The sequence below is a fragment of the Falco punctatus genome, assembly GCF_963210335.1.
Source record: "Falco punctatus genome assembly, chromosome: 7".
Classification (NCBI taxonomy): Eukaryota; Metazoa; Chordata; class Aves; order Falconiformes; family Falconidae; genus Falco; species Falco punctatus.
This window is the reverse complement of record NC_137587.1, coordinates 19,053,679-19,071,808: the sequence shown is the minus strand read 5'-3', so window position 1 is coordinate 19,071,808 and position 18,130 is coordinate 19,053,679. Positions and strand designations below refer to the sequence as shown.

At 41.2% G+C, this 18,130-nt stretch overlaps 1 long non-coding RNA gene across 2 annotated transcripts in view; it reads left to right on the top strand.

The window, feature by feature from the left end:
• LOC308067526 overlaps window positions 1–18,130 on the top strand; it is a 163,323-nt gene that overhangs the window by 33,511 nt on the left and 111,682 nt on the right. The window lies entirely within an intron of this gene.

Here is an 18,130-nt window from a genome sequence, read left to right as displayed (position 1 = left end):
TTGTTTTAAATGAGTCATGCACTGAAGCTTTCTACCAGGTGTCCAAGTATTAATTAAAAAGAATATGCCAGTCAGTGGCAGAAAAATACCGTAATGATGAACAATTATGAAAGGATAAGATCCTTTTCTGGCAGAAGATACATTCTTTGGATTTTCATGTCAATGCCTAAAGCAGCAAGAGCTGCCACAGTTAGCTGTTGGCAATTTAATCTCAAATTGCAGGAGGCTTGCCAGACAGAATTTTTATAACTTCAGGAGTCAGAGGCCCTGTATTGCATGTTCACGCAAATTAAACTTATTGGAACTTTTTACAAAATCTTAATTGTAGAAAATTCAGGAAAAGGCAAGATCGCTTATTTACCCTACAAGCTAGGATGGTAAAACTATCATTTTGAAATGAAAATCCTTTAATGAATATTTATCACCATTTCCCCCACACACAGACCCAAAAATTGCTTTAGCATTCCTTGGCACCAAACATCTCCCTTATTTTAGGAGGTGATCATATTTTCATGTCAAAACAATTTGAGGAGGAAAGAACAGTACGTCCTATGAAGTGTGTCAAACCCAGTTCCAGTCAACAATTCAAGTTGTTACGATCTTACATTATGCTTCTTAAAATAGGTGCTTCTTTGTACAATTATTTCCCATTACACTTTGGAGAGGGACTTCCAATCATTTTCAACATAGCTGTGAGTACCTTCATTGAATTGATCTGCCATATCTGACTGAAGGCTTCCTACCAATGCCTAGATCCTAATTCTGGAGCTGTACAAATAAGCCATCAAATATTTGAGTTACTATAGATATACCTTGTTTCTGAAGGATCAAATTCACTTTCCATTTAATGGGAAATCTTGCCTTCATGGATGAAAGCCATAGTGTATCTATCAACAGTGGTAAAGACCATTACAGGATTTTAGGTAGAAACAGAAGATGAAGGGTGCAGTTCAAGATTCAATGTTTCCTTGAAACAGCTTATTATATGGTTTAATATTGTTCAATAGGCATCTGAATGTGTCCTGTTCAGATTGTTTTACAATTTAGAGAGCATCCATTTTGCAAAAGATTATAGGTAGTGGGGTCAGTCATCTGGATAATGGTGTAACTTCTCACTTTACATCATGGACACCAGCATTCCCACTTTTTCTGCTGAAGCATTTGAAAATACTGTTTTTCTCTGAAAAAAATCCTGTTCTGAAGAGGACACAAGGTTACATTGGTTTGTCCTTTGAGATTAACTCAGTTTACAGTCAGTCACCTCAGCCTACTAATCTCTAGGACATTGTGGGAGTTAAGGTAGCTCAGACGAACTGTTACAAAAGTTATCTTTTACACCTTTCCTGTATCATCACTGGTGATAAGGACTGTCAAAAAATTTTAGATGACAGCATCCTTGATGATGGATTACTGTTTAGGTAACATACCTGTTGCTATCTTGACTCTGGAAGCTCAATAAAGTGAAAGGTTTCTTCATATGTCAGTGAAGGATAGATCTACTGCGGACAGGCAGTCTGACTTTAGGAAGAGGCTCACTTTTCTGTAAGGACCTCAGGGTCTTACCAGTGCTGTTGAGCCAGCGGTGTGCCCTGACAGCACAGATGGCCAGCAGCCACGTCCGGGCTGTATGCACAGGAGGGGAAATGGGAGAGCAAGGGAGCTGAATGACCCCTTTAATCAGAGCGCTTGTTAGACCATATCTGGATCCTGAATCCAGTTCTGGACCTACCCCTCATCCCCAATACAGGAAAGGTGGATAAACTACAGCAAGTTCAGCAGAGGCAGCAAGAGTTGAGGGAGCTAGGCTTGTTCAGCCTGGAGAAGATACGGCTTTGGGGGACCTAACAGCAGCCTGCCAGTACCTGCAAGGAAGTTATTAAGAAAATAGAGCAAGGCTGTTTCTTCAGTGGTACATGAAGGTGGGACAAGAAAGCAAGGACATTAAGTTGAAGCAACAGAGGTTCACACGGAATATAAGGAGAAATCACAAGAGCAGTCAAGCAGTGGAACAGCTTGCACAGAGAGCTTGAGCTATCTCCAGCCTTGGAGGTTTTTGAGACCCAAGTGAAAAGAGCCCTCAGTAACCTGGTTGCAATGGGTGCGCATAGCAAGGTATGGTTAGTGGGGGGTGAACTACAGGGGTGGCTGCTGTGAGAAGCTGCCAGAAGCTCCCCCTGTATCAGAGAGAGCCACTGGCCAAGGCAAGCCCATCACTGACAGTGGTAGCACCTTGTGATAACATATTTAAGAAGGGGGAAAAAATCTGCTGCAGCAGCAGCTGGAGAGACAAGTGAGAATATGTGAGGGAAACAACTGTGCAGGCACCAAGGTCAGTGCAGAAGGAGGGGAGGAGGTGCTCCAGGCACCGGAGCAGAGATTCGGCTGCAGCCTGAGGTAAAGACAGTGATGAAGCAGGCTGTGCCCTGCAGCCCATGGAGGTTAACTGGAGAGCAGATATCCAGCTGCAGCCCAGAGCAGGTGGATGCCCAAGGGAGGCTGTGACCCCGTGGGAAGCCCATGCTAGAGCAGGCTTCTGGCAGGACCTGTGGCCCTGTAGAGCCCAGGCTGAAGCAGGGTGGCTGGCAGGGCTTGTTGACCCTGTGGGGGACCCACGCTGGAGCAGTGTATGAAGGACTGTAGCCCATGGGAAGGACCCACATTAGGGAAGTTTGTGGAAGACTGTCTCCTGTGGGAGGGATCCCATGCTGGAGCAGGGGAAGAGCATGAGGAGGAAGGAGCAGCAGAGACAAGATGTGACGCACTGACTGTAATCCCCATGGCCCTGTGCTGCTGGTGGGGAGGAGGTAGAGAATTCAGAACCGGAGTTGAGCCTGGGAAGGAGGGAGGACTGAGGGGAAACTGTTTTTAAGATTTGTTTTTATTTCTCATGATCTTACTCTGATTTGATTGGTAATAAATTAATGTCCCCGAGTCAAGTCTGTGTTGCCAGTGACAGTACTTTGTGAGTGATCTCTCCCTGCCCTTACCTAGACCCGTAAGCCTTTTTGTTATATTTTTCTCCCCATCCAGCTGAGGAGTGAAGTGATAGAGCAGCTTTGGTGGGTGCCTGGCATTCAGCCAAGGTCAACCCACCACACTGCTATAGTTTTGACCTATAGCTGACCATGCTTAGTGCGGGAGTTCGGACCAGAAACTTCCTGAGAACCCTTCCAATCTGAAATACCCTTTGATCCTATGATCTGTAAACCCTAACATAACATCAAATGAGAAATTACATCAATGCTTTAATTAACCATTCTGTGTCAGAAAATTTATGATACCTGGTTTTGTTCCTAGGACAAATTTTGAGAAAGGGAGGAGAAAGACATTTAGTTTACAGATTACCCTAATTATAACTTTATTTTTCATGAAAAATAATTTCAAGGTCGGAGTTTGAAACTTCACCCTTCCTCCACCTAACCCTGATCTTCCACTTTACTGTGCATTAACTCCTCTGATGAGGACTGCCAGACACACAGAGTCATAATCATGGTTAGCCATTGCTTTAGCATGGAAATGTCTAGCTTGCTGGTGCCTCAATAGGAACTGCTGTGTCTTCATGACAAACCAAATACACATGGAGAAGTATCCTCTTCCATCAAAGTACACAAGATGGTTGGACAGGGCATATCCCATTCATAATCCATCTCACATATGCCTTCCATCTTTACGAAGGAAAAGGACAGACACTGTGTGAGATTTTGTGGTGTTCTTTTTGGTTTGTTTTTGGTTTTTTTTTTTTTTTTTTTTTTTTTTTTAACTAGGTAGTTTAACAAATTTAATGGCTCAGCCAACCAGTAGTATGATAAAGAGAATTCATTCTAGTGGCAACAAATTAAATCCAGAAGAATTTACTGGTTAAGCTAATTTTTTAAGTGAAAAATATTTCAAGCAAGCTGAATACTTTGGACATTTAGTTAAGTTTTTTTTTTATTCCTGTTGTTGCTTTTCTGATCTTGGTTCTGTTGTCTTGCCATTTCTACTTCATCTGTATGTTTTAACCTTTTCTTTATACGTAAAACAAGAAAGTGTAAAAGTATATATGACAAAATGTACATTTTTGCCAACACTTTTCAAAGTTTTTCTCAAAAGCAACAGTTTTTGCAGAACATGCTGTATTTCTCTTGTAAAAAGCATTCAAATATTTAATGAACGCTGCCATGGTTTAACCTCAGCTGGCAACTGCAGCTGCTTGCTCACCCCTTGCCTCCCCACCCCGGTGGGACAGGGAGGAGAATCAGGAAAAGGTAAAACCTGTGAGCTGAGATAAGGACAGCTTAATAATTGAAATAAAGTAAAATATAACAATAACAACAGCAATAATAATAACAACAACAACAACAAAAAAGGAGGTAACAAAAAGAGAGAGGGGAATAGAACCCAAAAGAAGCAAGTGATGCGCCATACAATTGCTCACTTGCTGACCGATGCCCAGCCAGTCCCTGAGCAGTTATGGGCCCCTCCTAGCCAACTCCTTCCAGTTTATATACTGAGCATGATTCTGTGGTATGGAATATCCCTTTGGCTAGTTTGGGTCAGCTGTCCCAGCTCTGCTCCCTCATGGCTTCTTATGCACCTTTGCGCTAGTAGGGCATGGGAAACTTTAAACAGTCCTTGACTTAACGTAAGCACTAATTAGCAACAACTAAAGAAATCAGTGTGTTATCAATATTATTCTCATACTAAATCCAAAATACAGCAGTGTACAAGCTGCTAGGAAGAAAATGTGTGTATGTGGCAAGGACCATAGCAAACTGGGATTCAATCTGGAAACAAAATGGATTATACAGGATTATCAAATCCTGTGTTGCAAAATCAAATTAATTGCATAGGTGAAGACAGATAACTATGTAGAAATTCAGGTGTCACGTTTTTCTCTTTCCCTTTCCTTATTCCTCAAAGGAATTACTATTACACAATCATTTAAAGAAGTGATGAGAAACTTTTTTCCCTTCTCTTTTTGTGTTTACAGATAACTTGAAAATAGTTTTCAGTTTTCTTAAATTGGTTCCCTAGGCAAAATTAGCTGCCAGGTAATTTATTTGGATAATCTTTTAAGTCTGTTGTGAAACAGTTGATTGCAAATATTCTCCAGAAACATGATAAGATATGATCTATTTGTATTAGCTACACTAATCGCATACTTCTGTTTCCTGATGAGACGAGATCATTGAAACTGCTTTCCAGAACAATATTTCTGACTACAAAATTCAAACCAACAGTATTCTGAAAAAAATTCTTAAAATCTACTGTTCCTATCCTGTTATCAATATTGTTTGCTACAGGACCATCTGGCATCTTGTGAAACAAAAGCTGGTTTTAAAAACGTATTTTTTTTCCCCAGTGTGTACCTAGCAGTTGTTAAATGAGACATTTTGTGACTAGATTTAGGGTGGGAACAGTAAAGAAAGGATATGAGCATAGGAACATACCACTGTGCGTATGGATGTTGCAATGTGGTAGTTCATTAAGATGTAATTCTGGCAACAATGTACTGCTATACAGTTCGATAATCATTGCTGGAATTTTTTCAACTGAGAAAGGCAGTTATTCTGGGATTGCCCAATGTGTGTGTAGTGAAAAGATGTGGTATGGCAATAAAAAGCTACACACTGAAGAGAAAGCCAGAGGATGGATTAAGTCTTCACATTTTTTTGATGGGGTGATTTTATCTCTGTAGATGATAATAAAAAGCAGTCATGGCCCTCGAGAATAACATAGGTTCAGGACTTGTGGTCTACCCAAAGGAAGCAAGGAGAGCACAGTGCTCTTATCATGTCCCATAATTTCAACCTGTCCAAGGTTTGTCCACTGGTCAGGACAATGTGACTGCACCATGAGGAGGGGTGGATGAGCTGGCTTTGTTTGGGTCAGCTTGGATAGAAGTAACAATGTGCACATGACAGCACAGGCTCTAGTCACCCAAGTAAATACACAGGCAAATGGGTGTAATGAGTGCTTAAGTCTATGCTTTGTTATCATCAATTCTACTGCTATCCTACTCAGGTAGAAAAAAGCTAGTTCAAAATTACCATAACTGCCTAACTGTAGACATAGCCACATCCAAACATAGCAACTTCAGTAGAACATGATGCAATGCAATGAGATTGGTTATTTTCTTGTTATTCTTTGTTCCATAATAATTGTAGAAGTTAATATTTAGATGAATGACAGCACCAGTGATTCTGACTCTTTATCAAGATCCATTCTCATGCCAAGGACTCTTTAGAGTAGTGAAGTTTAGGGAGAGCTAAGTAGACATACTGTCAGAGTAAATTTCCTATGCCTATTCATACAGAACATTTCAAAATGACTTCAGAATGCTAGACCTTACTGTAAATAATAAGGTAAAATGTTTTCCTATTGTCTGCATTTATTAGCCATTAATTCTGTAACAAAAGAAAATAGGAGGGAAGAAATAACTAGCAGAAAAATATGTTCATTTTCTCAGGATTTAATTTTAATTAGCATCAGGTAGTAAGGATATGTTAATGTTTTGATCTCACTTAAGTCTATTTGATGACACGTGTTTTCTAAAAATATGTAGGGCTTCTTGAAGGACTGTATTATGAATGTTAGATTCTTCATAAAATGCAGATAAAATCCAGTGTTGCATAGTATAGAAATCTAGTCTGTAATAATTTAGTCAAATGCAGATCCCAAGATGAGAAGAATCAGCAGCTTTTCCTTTTGTTTTGATGACAAACCTGGAAATTTTCAAGTGACACAAACCCAGGTAAATGAGTCCTGAAATCTATTGGGCCATGGCACAGAGTGATACCTTTATTAAAGAATGTACCGGCTTCACATTCATCCCATGATTCATTCTAACAGTTTTGTACCATACCTCCTTTAAACCACCTCAAAAATTTCCAGTCAGGTAATGTGACAAACTACTCAGAAATGAAAACAAATAAAAAAATGTGATTAACATTTAGTGCTTGAAATGGTTTTACTTTGGAAGATAAAACAAAAGCTATATCTGGGATAGAAGATGACATCTAAAATTGACAGGTGTTTTTTCTCACAAATTAAGCATGAACAGATTTTGACACATTTGTATGTTTTCTACTATAGTGTTGGATGGACAGAAAGATTTGAAGTTAATAGGCATTAAACTCTTTCCACTAAGTGCCATATAGATGGTAGTGCTTACAAATCTCTACTATCAAAGTCTCTTTATCTTTAAGGAGAGCTTTTCTTTATGTAAAAAAAAAAAACAACACAGGACCTCGGGCCTCACTTATGCTCTTAAGTGGAGCTGAAATGTCAACCTGATACCTGTCCTTCTTGCAGGGGACAAATTCATACTGCCATTGACAGTTTGCCATACATAATGGTCTGCTAAAATTTTCAGAATGAGAGCTTTTTTCTGTGAAGGGCTTAATTTTTCTAGCTGAAACAGAGGTTATTGACATTCCATGTTAAAATCTCTGTTGACAGAAGTTGTACATGACAATCAGTACTTTTAGTTGGGGCAAAGAAAGTCAAAATCATGGCCAGTTAGTGAAATTTGAAGTAGCTGCTTTGAACATGCATTTGAATGTGGTATGTTCTAAGGTTTCTGGTGCCTCTTGGCGTTTGCTCACAGATAGTCAGATCTTTTTTTTCCCCCTGAAATTCTTTTTCCATTCATCCATGGTTCTAATGTGTTGAAACTGACTCTTTTTTTCAGATGGGAATGCAAAAGCAGAAAGAATGCATTATCTCTTTGCTCAAGAAATGAGTAAGAATTTCAGAACTTGGCCCAAAGACTGGTCTGCAGCCTGTGGACTTATTGGAGGAAAATGCTTAAATGTCATGGGAGGCTTTTTATCATTATTTGACGTCTTTTTTAGCCGGATATACATATGTCCTAACATCTGTAGCGTAAAATAAGAAAGGTCAAATTTTCAGTCAGTTTTACTGGAACCTCCTGCATGGACTGCACTTATTTGTAGGAAAATTCCAAGGCTTTTATTAGTGGCAATTAGTCTAGTCTACATTTTATAAGATAATTTTCCATCACTGCAGTTTACAATCAATTATGTACACGTTATAACTACAGTCGGGCTAAAATAAAGATGTACTATTTAGTTTTCATTTACTATATATCATATAAAAGAAACCAGGAGAAAACAACATTCTGCTTATGAAGCTTCAATGATTCAAACTGAAAATAAGTCTTTGAAAATTCTATTTTCTTGGGTGTAATTAAAGGTGTTGGAGGCTTTTGTGGACCTGACCAGAAACCCTTCACTTGCTGAGGCAGAACCATCAGGTCTCAAAGGCAATGCTGCTGCTAATGACACCAAAAGTATGCAAGAATAATTCTCCTTATGAGAGACCCAAGAAATGGGAACAACTGTAGAGAAAATGGCTACCAGCTACAGATGTTAGAAGACACTTCAACCAGCCTGTGCCAGAAAGAAAAGAAGCAGCTTGCTATTAGACTCAAGATGGGCAAATCAGAAGGGAACACATAATTCCAGCATAGCCTTTAGATATGTCTCACAAATTTCAGTCAGCTCTAATTGTTATTTAAGGGTAGATGTTTTCCACCTATTAGTGTCTCTTCCATTTTGTTTGGATTGATCTTTAGCCAGATTTCTCCAACTTACACTCTTACTTCAGGCAGGTCTGAAGATGAAAGGCTTTTTTCTTTATCAGCTAGAGAAAGATGATTCTCACTATGCTCATGAAGTCTCAGTCATTTCTTAGTCTTCCCAATAGTTTTGCAATACACCCTGCAATAAAATTGGCTAATTTTTTAGTGCGTATGGAATGGATTGTTCATGTAGTGGATGTAGTAATTTATAAAGTCTGTGGAGTCAGATGTAACCAGACAGTTCTGTCCAGCAGTGTATAAGGTGATGCAACGCACTTGCTGAAGAGGCATCAAATGTGCTCGAGCAAGTTCTCAGTGAATCAAAAGAATCTTTTCCTGATTAGCCCAGAAGCAAATTTGACTGAACAAACACATCTGGATTTTAGGTTCATGGCTGTACCTCCTCAACATCCTCATACAAGGATGAAAAAAAAGACGTGATAATTGGCAAGGCTGGCAATTTTATGGGATAGCTTCTGAAGGATGGGCTAATCAGCTACTCATTTGAGGTTATCTGTCCATTGATCTCCTGCTGACAGGCAGTAAAAATCATGACTGCCAAATACTTTTAAATCACAGATCACTCTCTGGATGCCAAGCCTGCAAGGCCTGTTATTTTGATGCAGCTTGCCTGGATTTAGAAGGCCTGATTTGGAAATCATTCTCTTTGATAGATGTTGTTTTCCCCTTCGGCTTCCTAGGAAAGCAAAGCAAGTAATAAACATAATAAAGTCACAGCACTTAGAGGTAAGCTTTCAAAACAGTCCAAGAAAAATATTATTTATATAAAATAATTCTGAACCAAACCCAGAATTGTCTCCTTTGACAGATACATAATTGTAACCCATACCATTCTCTTCGGACTGAATATCATATGAATTTTATATTTTCACATTTACTTCCCATACATTTTGGGAAGTAAAACCTCCTGGGTTTAAACCTGCCTGGGTTTTAACAGTATTTTAAATCCAAGGCAATGAGAAAGACATATTTAATGGTCAGTTCTGATTAACTGCATCTGTCACTTCTGGAGCATTTGGGAAAGAGAGAGAGACCACAGATGTTGCAATGTTTTGTAAAATCTTGCAGTCTTTGAGCATGTCTATTATGGCACTGTTTGAAGTTTGAGACTTACAAATCCCTCTCTACTTCATGTGCAATGTTGTATTGGGTTTGTATGGAAGGTTTTGGTAGCAGGGGGCTGCAGGATGGCTGGTGTGAGAAACTGTCAGAAGCTTCCCCCATGTCCAATGGAGCTGATGCCAGTCGGCTTCCAGATGGACCTGCTGCTGGCTAAGGCCGAGCCCATCAGCGATGGTGTTAGCACCTCCATGGTAACATATTTAAGAAGGGGGGAAAGAACAGCGCAATGGCAGCTGCAGCTGGAGAGAGGAGTGAGACTATGCGAGGGAAACTACTGTGCAGACACCAAAGTCATCGCAGAAGGAGGGTGAGGAGGTGCTCCAGGCACTGGAGCAGAGATTCGGCTGCAGCCTGTGGTGAAGACCATGGTGAGGCAGGCTGTGGCCTGCAGCCCATGGAGGTTAACAGTGAAGCAGATATCCAGCTGCAGCCCATGGAGGACCCCACACCAGAGCAGGTGGATGCCTGAAGGAGGCTGTGACCCATGGGAAACCTGTGCTACAGCAGGCTTCTGGCAGGACTTGTGGACCTGTGGAGAGAGGAGCCAAGGCTGGAGCAGGGTTGCTGGCAGGGTTTGTGACCCTGCGGGGTGCTCATGCTGGAGCAGTTTGTGAAGAACTGCAGCCTGTTGGAAGGACTTGCATTGGAGAAGTTTGTGGAAGACTGTCTCCTGTGGGAGGGACCCCACAGTAGGTCAGGGGAAGAGTGTGATGAGTCCTTGCCGTGAGGATGAAGGAGTGGCAGAGACAATGTCTGATGAACTGAGCACAACCCCCATTCCCTATCCCCCTGTGCCGCTGGTGGGGAGGAGGTAGAGAATTCAGCAGGGAAGTTAAGCTCAGGAAGAAGGGAGAGATTGGCGGGATGTTGTTGTAGGATTTGGCTTTATTTCTCATTATCCTGCTCTGATTTGTTTGGTAATAAATTAAATTAATTTCCCCAAGCTGAGTTTGTTTTGCCCATGACGGTATTTTCTCAGTGGCCTCCCTGCTCTTATCTTGACCCACAAGCCTTTCATTGTATTTTCTTATCCCTGTCTGTCTGAAGAGGGGAGTGATAGAGTGGCTTTGGTGGGCACCTGGCATCCAGCCACGGTCAACCCACCACAAATATTTAGGAATGTCACTGTTAGGTATTTTTCTGTTTGGGGTGCCAGAGTTAGAACTTAATGTAGACTCTGAAGATTACAAAAGCTGACTGATTTTATTTGCTACATTTGAGCAGATTTATTGTGGTGGGGTTTGGTTGGTTTTTTTGGTTTTTTTTTGTTGTTTTTTTTGTTTTGTTTTGTTTTTTTGGTAGTGCTTCTCATTTATATTTACTATGACCTAATTTTTAAAACTTTCTTACACAAGCCAGTTCCAAGCAATGTGACATAAAAGCATAGTCTTTTCTGAAATCATGGGTCAATCAGAAGAAGTGACTGCCTGTGACACTGATTTTTCAGGCTGCAGATTGCAGGCACACACTTAATTTTTTTTTTTTTTAATATATATATCCTTGTGCTCTGGTTTACTTTTGAACCAGAGTTGAGGAAAACACACCTGCCTCGGACAGACTGCCTAGAGAATCTTCGTCTTTGTGACTCCAATTCAGCTAAAACTCAGGATTATGATTATGTTAAACACGAAGGGAGATGCTTTGACCTCATAGATGTTAACTCCGGCACTTAAAATTAAGCCAATTTTCTAAAACACATGTGGCTTAAGGGACTAGAGCACAAAGAAAAATGAGGCAGATTATTTCCCTTCTAAAACCACCTATACTAGGAAGACCTAGGCATTACATTTGTAATTTCCTCTCCTTTAAAAATTCAGTCTGGCATGCAATTTCTCTCTTGTTGAAACAACACGTGACACTTGCTGTGCTGTTGGACAGAATGTTGTACTGCTCATGATGAACAATCTACTCTTCTTTTCTTGTTTGACCCACACAGTTGACTGCTAATTCAGGATCATAGGGTAATTCCTATTGGAAGAGATCTCAGGAGATCTCTAGTCTAACCTCCTGCACCTAAAGGGTCAGCTATGGGTCAAACCAGTTTACTCAGGACTTTATTCAATTGGACGTTTGAAACCTCCAAAGCTGCAGATGACACAACTTCTTTGGACAAGGTGTTCCTCAGCTTGACTGCTGTCATGATGTCTCCTTACATTCTGTCTGAACTTCTTCTTTCAACTCAATGTCCTGCTCTTGTTTACCATACTGGCAAGGCTGTTGTTAGATGTCCCCAAAGCTATCTGTTCTCCATGCTGAACAAGTCTAGTTCCCTCAGCTCTCCTCACAGGTTAAGTGCTCCAGCCCTCAACCGTCTTGATGTCTGTTTGCTGAACTTGCTGCATTTTATTAATTTATTTTCCTTACTGTGGGAGTCCAGAACTGGACATGGGATCTACATGTAGTCTAACAGTGTTAAGTAGAAGGGTTAATCACTTTCCTCACTCCCCTGGCTCTGCCCCTGTGAATATAGCCCTGGGTGTTTTTGGCCTCTGGTACCAGAGCACACTGCTGGGTCATGTGTACCTTGCCCTTGTCCATCCACAAGGACCCTCAGGTCCTTTTAAGCAGAGCTGCTTCCAAACCATTTGGTTCCCAGACTTCATGGGTGATAAGGTCTTCCTTCCCAGGTTCAGGATCCTGCATTTATCCTTGTTGAATTTCATAAAGTACCTGTCAGTCTGTTCCTCCAACCTGCTAAGGTTTCCCTGAATGGCAGCCCCACCCTCAAGGGTCTTTTCCCCCAGTTTGAAGCCACTTGCAAATGATGACAGTGCAGTCCTTCACCTGCAGCTTGTTGATTACAGATGCTAAACAGTACAGGTCCCAGACCTCTTGCAGGACCCCACTTCTAACTGGCCCAGTAACCACTACCCCTTGAGTCTGATTATCCAGTTTTTAACCTATCTAGTTACCCATTTACCTGGACTGTAACATCCTAATTAGGATGCAAGACCCTTATTTCTGCAGGGTCTCCGTGAAGATCTTGTCACTCTCTTTTTGAAGTTCCCTGGTGTTGCACAATCTGCACAGCTATTCAAACAGTTCCTTGACTTGGGGACATAGCTCCTGAGATAGGGTGTGCCTCCTGCAAGCAAGGACATCTTGCCTGGCCCAGCCTCTGCCCCAGGCACTGCCAGCAGCCTGGAGAGGTGTGTTGTCCCTCTGCACCTCTGTTTGAATCTGCTCACTGCTGTGCCAAGGTAGTTACAGTCATAGTCCTCTCCCTAGAATACGATAAATGGGTGTTTGACCCTCCCTAGCAATGAGTCAACTGAAGACAAAAGCACAAAGCCTTTGACAGAGGCTGTTAGAAACTGATAAAGTTTCCGAAGAAGGAAAGGCTTTAGTAGCTACCCTTTTCCAGCAGCAGCAGACTAGAATTAATTCAGAGAGTCATACTATGTTGTTAATTATACAACCTCACTAATTCTGGAATTGTGTTCTTCCTCTGAATCATCACCAAAACCCATCAAAAATATATTCCAATAGATGTTAGGGGAAGTGATGTTGATGATTCTGTATGGGAAAATCCTCACACTTGAACCAATTCTGAGTCAATGTCCATGATACCCCTTCACAAACTGTGTCAGCTTACTAATTTCAGAGAAAGCTACCTGCAGAAGAAAAAAATTGTGGGTAGTTTTATGCTGGATGAGTAGAATATATTGAGGGAAGAGTCTCAATAAGCAAGAGAGCAAAGGATCCATGAGAATTCTCAATGAGAAATGAGGAAGAAAAAGGGAAGGAACAATGATAAATGAAGGAAGAAAATAAGACTTCCTAATTTGGCCATAGACAGCTTTTCTAAACTCCTTCAAGCTTGTGTAACTTCATTTTGAGTGGTATAAAACTGCAATGTGTCAGTGGCTCTGCAGTAAGTGCTGACTCCTTACCCAAAATAAGGACATGCTCCTTTAATCCTGTCATGGTCTAGGTTGTACAAGATTATATTGACAGGCAATTCTCATTTGTCTATTAACCAGTGTCCTACATCTGTGACCTACAAGCAAGGTCATAGTCTGGTTTATCCTTGTAACTTTTTATCTGCCCAGACCCTCTGACATTTAATAGTTGAACATGACTGTTGAATTGTTGAGTCTGACCTTCACTGCACCAAATGGAGAAAGTAATGCTTTAGCTACATCTAATTAAAACTGAGAAGTGTAGATTTGGGTTTAACCCTAAAATATATTAGAGGAAATTATGGGGAAAGGCTGAGAGAGCTGGGCCTGTTTAGCCTGGAGAAGAGAAGACTCAGGGGGATTTTATCAACGTCTACAAATACCTTAAGGGTGAGTGTCAACAAGATGGAGACAGGCTCTTTCCAGTAGTGCCCAGTGACAGGACAAGGGACAACAGGCACAAACTGCAACACAAGAAGTTCCATCTGAACATGAGGAAGAAATTCTTTTCCTTGAGGGTGACAGAGTCCTGGAACAAGCTGCGCAGAGAGGTTGTGGAGTCTCATTCTCTGGAGATATTCAAAACTCACCTAGACACGACTCTGCAAACTGCTCTAGGTGAACTTGCTTTAGCAGGGGGTTAGGCTAGATAATCTCCAGAGGCCCCGTCCAACCCTGTCCATTCTGTGATTCTGTGATATTAATATTTTCTAATTTCTGATAACATTTATGATGCTAAAGCCATGTAGAAATCAGGTATGTATCTCATGAACGCTCTTACTCTTCTTCAAGGAATCTGAAAAACTTGATGTTAATTTCTGTCACAACTCTAAACGTACTGTATACTTCTGATTGCTGTTATGGCTTCTCTTATTAACAAACTTGAGTCATACTTTCAATGACAGGTACTTTATGAAAGTAATAAGGAGGCATTGAAGATGATGTTATTATGGCTACTGGTAACAACAGAGAGAGCAAGGATAGAACCATGCTATGCTTTCTTTTTGGTGATGGCAAGCATTTCCTTTTCCTGTTCCTGTGAGAAAAGTGATATGTATTGCATAAGTAACAAACCAATGAATATGTGGTGGATATAAAAAGACACTTAATGTGATATTTAAAGATAATTGTACAACAGAAACTGGAAGTGGTTAACTTCTAAATGGTGACCAGTAAGCACTGAGTTTCTTCAGCACTGGGGAGATTCTTGATAAATACTTCAGTAGTTCCAGTAATAAATTATTCTGGTGACTTATCCCACAGATAGTGAGGGTGTCAAAAGGTCTTGTGCCATTTGAGTGGCAAGAAGCATTTCTTTGTCTCTAGGTTGTGCATGGTACACAGAGGAAATATGAAGATACCTCTGAGGATTCTGGTTGGGAAACTGCCAAATGGATGAACAGAATCTATACCAAAAACATTTCTTCCTAGAACGATCCTATCAGATTAACTATGCCCCTCTCACTCAGCTTGATGGGTTGGACAGGAGAATAGATGTGTATTCAAAAAAGGATGTTAGGTGGTGGAGAGAGCGATCAGGTTGTGTCAGTTGTTCTAAACTGTTAAGGACTGTCCAGTTCGAACCACTGAAAAAGGGGCTCAGAAGACTGAAGTGAAGAGTCAGCCTCTAAAGCGGAAGATTTGACAATCAGTCCATCGCTCCTTGTTGCCAGTCTTGCCTTTCCCTGGAAAACCCACCAACACTACATTCTGGGCCTTACATGTATGGAAGGATGATGGCAGGAACTGATAGACCCAGTACTGACAGACATGCAAAATATGAAGTGCTTATTAAAACAACATTTGACACATTGCCACATTATATGAAACCTTCTGTGGTGAGAACTAGGAGCTAGCTGGAGCACTACACATTTATTTCTTTGTAGGTGACCTGACAGGTCTAGGAAATATATTGATGGTACTGGAATGGAGGCAGGTAACAGCTTGATTCTGTGAACCCTGTAAGTCTCAAAGCATCAATGAGCAATCGGTACTAGCCAGAAAGATGTCAAATTAATATATGACACTGAAGCATCTGATAAAGAAATGCAGATGATATAACCAAAACCTAAAGCTGGGGTGACTCTGAAATGGCTAGACTGCCAGAGTGCTCCTTAAATTACATCTCTAAGTGAAACAGAACTTAGAGATAGGTACAGGCTCAAGAACTCAACTTATGTTAGTAACATCGCAAGTATTTAGGGTGTGTATTTTTTTTCCCAGGCTATGGATTCCATTGAATGTAAATTGCTGAAGAAACATCTACTCCTTCACTCCCTGTTTTTGGCCACATCAGTTCTAGTAGATAGTGACTACGTTCTGGAGGTACAAAGCATTCAGGAGAAATTTCTCTGGGATATTATGGGCTGTTTTCTGCAATCATAATTTGCATGTTCGTCAGTGTTTAGAAAGATAAGTAAGACTTCTGGAGAGGAAATAAAAGAAAACAGAAACATTATATTTGTATGCAGATTCATGGTTCACCTAGATATTAAATACTACATGCCAGCTCAAGACACACAAGTATATATAATAGAATTTTAAAAAAACAACCCCAAACCAGAGAGTTTACCAAGGAATGGAACAGCTTTTGTAGAAGGAAATACGAGTAGGCGAGGACTGTCAGTATTAAAAAAAGAAAACAGCAGTATGATACAAGTCAATGAATGAGAGACAATGAAGAATGACCTTTCATTCTTCACTGAGCCTGATGACTAATGAAGTGTGTGGACAGCTTGTTTAAAACAAAGTACTGTGTCACACAATATGTAATTAGATTGTGGAATACATTTCCTCAGGGTATTATATAGAATAAAACAAGTGGCTTCATGGAGAAAAGGAATATAGATGGTACTGAACAATGTGACTTGAAAGTAACCTTTGTCTCAGGATATCAGTGATTTCTCTAAACTGCAAGGGTTGACGGGAGGAAGGCTCACTCTAAACCTGTCCTCTTTACTGTTAGAAAATGTGATTACAGGCTTGCCTCCATGAACACAGAAGGGCAGAGAAACACAAGAGCAGGCAGGAGAACCCCAATAACCTACCCAGAGAAAGGAGCCCCTGCCCCAATCCCTCCCCAGGCTGTTGCAGGGGACTCTCCATTCCATGGGCCAGGGGTGGTCCCGTCCATGAGTCTGTGGTAGGAGCTCTCCAGGTGTCCTTTTGGGCTGGGATGATTTAGCCCAGGGGTGTGGGAGACATTGTGGGACACAGGAAAAGACCATTTTGGGATTGTTCGAAACTTAATGTGGAGTGTTTTGTGTAGGTAGCAAAGGTGAGGAAAGTGAGAATTCAAAGTGTTTTGGGAAGGAACAAGTGTAGAACACTAGAGGAAAAAGGGGATAAAAGCTGTCTATAAACTGGAATTTGGTCAGTACGCTTGTCTGTCCGTGTCTTGCAATCTGGTCAGTGCAGTCTGTCCCATCTTCTCATTAAATTCCACTCCTGACTCTTTTGTGGGTGAGGGGCTCTGTTCTCTGCTCAGCATGTGTGTATGGAGGTCTAAATGCAGCATCTGCAGTGGGGACCATGGGTCATCAGGGCCTATGCCTTTGGGGTGCCAGAAGCTGGAGTGAGGGCTTATGTCAGCACGTGATTACTAGTGAATGTCAAGCTTAACTAGTCAGTGGGTAGGTGAAGTGGTTTTTGAGCCAGGTGTGTATGTGTGTATGTTTCTGTGAGTGCGACGACTAGAGGAATTTGCTACTGAAGGAATCAGGGGATCCAGGCTAAGTGCTGAAGAGACTATGGAGTCTGGAGGTCAACAGGGAGACCTGTTTGTGTGTGCGCCTGTGTATGTGTGTGAAGGGTTTGTGTGTGTGAGCTAGAGGGGTCTGGACTAGCACCTGGAGTGGGGCCGCAGCCTTGGCAGCTCATACGTCCAGGCACTGGCAATGGGAGATACCAAAGATCCAGGGGCTGGACACTGGGCAGCCCTTGTGTCTGAGCCCAGTTGCTGGGCGTGCCTATGTTGTACCTACGTGTGTATTTCCTAGTAATGGACCTTTATCCCCCTCAGCCAGAGAAGGTCACTGGATGAGGCCATTGTGCTGTTTGTACTTGCATGAGTTCTGTGTGTTTCTGCCTGTACTGATCTGTACATCTGGCTGTGTGTATGCATGTGTATGTGTGTTTGCATGTCTGACCATTAGGAATGCATGCTCAGCTTCACTATTGGTTGGACCTGGGACATGGAGCTGCAGCAGTCTTGCCTTTTTTGAACTATCAGTTTTGACCACTACCTAACATTTACTACCACTAATTTCTACCAGAACACATTAAGATGGCTTTTGTTCCGACCCAGTACAGCAACCCTGTACAGACAGTTAAGGATGTATTGTAAAATTTCTACAGCGTGCCTAGCAAAAAAAATAATTAAAAATAATGTAATACATTCCTTCTAAATTTCCTTTACTTCATATTTTCCTTATCTGATTCTCTACTTTATCATCCCTACATGAAGTCATCTGTTGTCTTTGTATCAACTAGCCTTACC